This window comes from Limulus polyphemus, unplaced genomic scaffold (genome assembly GCF_000517525.1).
Source record: "Limulus polyphemus unplaced genomic scaffold, Limulus_polyphemus-2.1.2 Scaffold5949, whole genome shotgun sequence".
NCBI lineage: Eukaryota > Metazoa > Arthropoda > Merostomata > Xiphosura > Limulidae > Limulus > Limulus polyphemus.
The window spans coordinates 1,052-6,236 of record NW_013671559.1 but is presented as its reverse complement, the minus strand read 5'-3'; the positions used below and the strand labels follow the sequence as shown (position 1 = coordinate 6,236).

Genomic DNA, 5,185 nt, shown 5'->3' with positions numbered 1-5,185 from the left:
TAACGTGACGTTTAGGCGGTTCGTTTAACTATTATACATGATGTAGTTTTTTGTTTTTTTTGGTGGGGCAGATTAATGAAAGTGATCCAAAACGCAACATTAATTTCTTGACGACCTAATATAATAAAATATTTATATAACTTGAAAAACAAAGTGATTCAAATGTTTTTCTTCTTCTTTATAGTTATAACATGTAGATGGCGCTTTTTATGTGTTTCCATTTCTATTTTATCAAACATTAGTGGACGGAAAGTTTCAGAAAAGTTTAACGAATTATAATTTAACAGTTTTTCACCTAATGACAAAATCAGAGGAGTATATATTTTGTTTCCCGAAAACTTCTATGTTTTCAGATATTTCCGACTTGTCTTATGAGGATAAAAACATTATCTCCAAACAAATTATTTGTTACGATAAAAAGACCTAGTGGTTAGGGCTGTTTGCCTTTTAGGCTTAGTGAGATGTCTTCAGGTTGAAAAATGTGGTAACAACATGGTAATGAAACTGCTAACATTGGTAATTCGTTTGTTTGTTTTTAAGTGCAAAGCTACACAATGAGCTATCCGCGCTGTGCTCACTGCTAGTATCGAACCCAGGTTTTTAGCGTTATATTCCCTCAAGCCGATACCCGATTACTCGAGAGCATTTTGATATTGATGCTCTCATAAAGTCAAGAACGAAAGAAACTAGAATGACTTATCTCTCCAAAATTCAGCTTGTACATTAAAAGTTTATTAAAATGTTTAATGATAATACGAGATCTGCTTGCATAACTCTCAATAATTGAAAGTAATAACTTGTTTTGTAAGATCAAAGCCACATTGAACTATCCGTTATGCCCACCACGTAGAATAGAACGCCGGATTTTAGCATTGTAAGTTTTTAAACTTACCCCGGATTTTAGCATTGTAAGTTTTAAACTTACCCCCTCATTTTAGCATTGTAAGTCCTTAAACTTACCCCTCATTTTAGCATTATAAGTTTTTAAACTTACCCCTCATTTTAGCATTGTAAGTCCTTAAACTTACCTCTGACAGATAAGAACTACTGAAACCCAAGGTTTCTAGGCGCTGAAAGTAGTTAAATTCAAGTGTGTACTTTTCTCTGTGTTTTGTGGGAGATTTTACTATTTACAATTAGTACCTCACATTTATCTCCGTGTTGTTTCCAAAACAGGGGAGATGACGTATACATCTGTTTATCCAACAGAATTATAATCCTAATCTTTATTCATGTACAAGAGTCAATAGAAGGAAAGTAATTTCTGTCAAAATAAAACATCATGATCATAAGTTAGGTATTGAGTCTTTAGAATAGATAGAAACATGATCTCAGTTTAGGTTCAATAAAAACTGTGTTTTAAAGGAAAGTTGGAAAGCTTATGTAGACGCCTTTCCAGTGTTCTTTTAATTAAAACCGTGAAATTCAAGACAACTTGTAAATTATATTCCGTTATGAAACACTGTATTCAATACTAATCAGTCTTTAATTTTACGCGTTTCATATTTATGTGTTAGAAGTATGGATTTAAACTGTATTTTTTACTGTATTTTACTGTATTTATTCAATACTAATAAGTCTTTAATTTTACACGTTTCATATTTATGTGTTACAAGTATGGATTTAAACTGTATTTTTTACTGTATTTTACTGTATTTATTCAATACTAATAAGTCTTTAATTTTACAAGTTTCATATTTATGTGTTAGAAGTATGGATTTAAACTGTATTTTTTAGTGTATTTTACTGTATTTCTTTACTGTATTTTACTGTATTTTTTATCATAAGAGCTTCAAAACTTCAGATTTTTAGAGAAGAATAATACAAAGGCACTGTGTTTCCAATGTTGAAACATACAAGCACTGTGTTTCCATGTTGAAACATACAATTACATTTGTATAAAGTAAGTCAAAGATGTTTATTCTACATTTGTTTTAGGTCCCACCAAACATGCTCGCCCTTTCAATCGTGAGGGCGTTATAATGCGGCGATCAGTCCCACTATTCGTTGGTAAAAGATTAGCCGAAGAGTTGGCGGTGGGTGGTGATGACTAGCTGCCTTCCCTCTAGTCTTACACTATTAAATTAGGGACGGCTAGCGCAGATAGCCCTCGTGTAGCTTCGCGCGAAATTCAAAACACACACACACACGTTTGTTTTACAGCAAAGCCGCATTAAGCTAGCAGCTGTGTCCACCAAGGAGAATCGAACCCCGTATTTTAGCGTTGTAAGACTGTAAACGTTTAGTTTACAATTGGCTAGCATCATAAGGATCAAAGTAAAGTAGACGTAACTATAAAAATACAATATAATTAGATAAATAATGAAGTAAGTTGAATCGGTATTTTTTTATTTTTCCCCTTTATTATTCATAAAATACTTCGTCAACTTAAGTATCACAAGTCATATCATAATATTTTCATATTTAACTTCAATACGATTAAATGAGTCGATATGCAATAAGTTTATTTATATAGCTGAGTTTTTATTACACTTTATCTTTCAACTGTTTTTTTTTCAGTATGCTTATCTATAATAGTTGCACTGTATTGTACGTTGTTTACGTTAGGAAATTGTTGGATTTTTTTGCTGTTTTTTTTTTTACATTTTTATTTGCCAATACTCTTCTGCATTGGCCGGGAAAGAAACGGGTGTCGGACGTGAACTTTTCATTTTTCTGTTTCTTCTTTTTGAAACTGGATGTTTCTTTTACCTAATCCGAAGTGATATCGACGTTTCATGAAATCTTCTAGTTCAGGAGGTAAGAAAGGGTTTAAAACAATGGAAGTTCTCTTTCCCAGTTCCCTAGCGTATCCATAGTGATTGGGGGAATCCCGCTTGTCAAGCCCAAAAGCAACTCTACTACTGGGTCTCTTACCAAGACTAGAGCTTAATTGGCGAATACCCCTTTTTTCTCGTGCCGACATGAGTTCGGGTATTTTTGGGTCATTATTTTGTGGTTCTTTTCCTAGGCCAAAGTCGAAACGATTGTCTTGTCGCCTTCTTAAATCAAAACTGAAATCACGAGAAAGTCGCTTGTCTTCGTCAAAAGCCGAATTATCAAGATTAGCATCATTTAGTGAGTATTTCTTATCCAATCCAAAAGCGAAACGACTATCTGGTCGCTTTCCTAAACCAAATTGAAATTGGTGGGAAGGTCGTTTGACTTCACCAAAAGGGGAATCTTCAATAGTTGGATTGTTAATTGAGGACGTCTTTCCAAAAGCGAAACGACTATCTGGTCGCTTTCCTAAACCAAATTGAAATTGGTGGGAAGGTCGTTTGACTTCACCAAAAGGGGAATCTTCAATAGTTGGATTGTTAATTGAGGACGTCTTTCCAAAAGAGAAACTGCTATCCACACGTTTGCCCAACCCAAAATTAAATTGATGACTATATCGGTTAAATCTATTCATTACTGTGGCATCATCATTATCGTCAGAAGTGTCTCGTTTACCTAGACCAAAAGAAAAACGATTATCAGGTCGTTTACCCAAACCAAACGCAAAGCGGCTATCAGGTCGTTTACCCAAACCAAAAGCGAAGCGGCTGTCAGGTCGTTTGCCTAATCCAAAGGCAAAGCGGTTGTCAGATTGTTTGCCTAACCCAAACGCAAAGCGGCTGTCGGGTAGTTTGCCTAATCCAAAGGCAAAGCGGCTGTCAGGTCGTTTGCCTAATCCAAAGGCAAAGCGGCTGTCGGGTAGTTTGCCTAATCCAAAGGCAAAGTGGCTGTCAGGTCGTTTGTCTAATCCAAAGGCAAAGCGGCTGTCGGGTAGTTTGCCTAATCCAAAAGCAAAGCGGCTGTCGGGTCGTTTGCCTAATCCAAAGGCAAAGTGGTTGTCGGGTCGTTTGCCTAATCCAAAGGCAAAGCGGTTGTCGGGTCGTTTGCCTAATCCAAAGGCAAAGCGGTTGTCAGGTAGTTTGTCTAATTCAAAGGCAAAGCGGCTGTCGGGTAGTTTGCCTAATCCAAAGGCAAAGCGGTTGTCGGGTCGTTTGTCTAATCCAAAGGCAAAGCGGCTGTCGGGTCGTTTGCCTAATCCAAAGGCAAAGTGGTTGTTGTGTCGTTTGCCTAATCCAAAGCAAAACGGTTGTCAGGTAGTTTGTCTAATCCAAAGGCAAAGCGGCTATCAGGTCGTTTGTCTAATCCAAAGGCAAAGCGGCTGTCGGGTCGTTTGCCTAATCCAAAGGCAAAGCGGTTGTCGGGTCGTTTGCCTAATCCAAAGGCAAAGCGGTTGTCGGGTCGTTTGCCTAATCCAAAGGCAAAGCGGTTGTCGAATCGTTTACCAAAACCTAAAACGGAGCTGAACTGCTGAGGGTAATGTTTGGACCTTTTTACCACCAGAGAATCCTCTGATGACACTCGCTGTTCAGAGGGTTCAAATTGGTAATCACCCATTTTTCCAAGTTCGTAGTAGTTTGGTTGTTGAGAATGTTCATCTTGCTCTTCGTTTACTGATTGTTCCAAACTGTTTCTTAAGCTAAATGTTGTGTCTAAATAAGATTTATCTTTCTCGGCTTTCAGCACACCAGCAAGTGATAAGGAAATCAACAGAAGGCAAAAAATAGTAGTAGAATAGGTGTTTGAAGACATAGTGCTGAAAAAAAGAAGAAATAGATAAATTAACTTTTCAAATTTTTGGTGTGACGTAACAATATATTACTACATTAGAAATACAGCTTTACTTTTATCTTCTCATCTAATATTCTATACTAAGGCAAAATAACACGTTGCAAGATAACAATTAAGACCCTTTTAATTAACAAACGTTCCCTTTATTCGCATATGCAGAATAGAGTGACAATGTCATATATTCAGGTAAGTGCGTTAACACTATAAATATGGAGATTTGTGTAGGCCACAAGACAATTGGTAACGTTTTCAAACAAACATGATAATCGGTATGTATATGCCCAGTTTGAGTGTTTATATCACGAACTGTTTGTTGAGGTCTGTTATCAGAGACTATTAACAATGATAAGAGACCAACAATCCCTTTTATCAGAGACTATTAACAATGATAAGGGACCAACAATCCCTTTTATTAGAGACTGTTAACAATGATAAGGGACCAACAATCCCTTTTATCAGAGACTATTAACAATGGTAAGGGACAAACAATCCCTTTTATCAGAGACTATTAACAATGATAAGGGACCAACAATCCCTTTTATCAGAGACTGTTAAC

The 5,185-nt window shown here is 36.4% G+C and overlaps 1 pseudogene; it reads right to left on the bottom strand.

Annotated features, from left to right (window-relative positions):
- Positions 1-2,463: 2,463 nt before the first annotated feature.
- LOC106473176 lies at positions 2,464-4,594 on the bottom strand (annotated as a pseudogene).
- Positions 4,595-5,185: the final 591 nt, after the last annotated feature.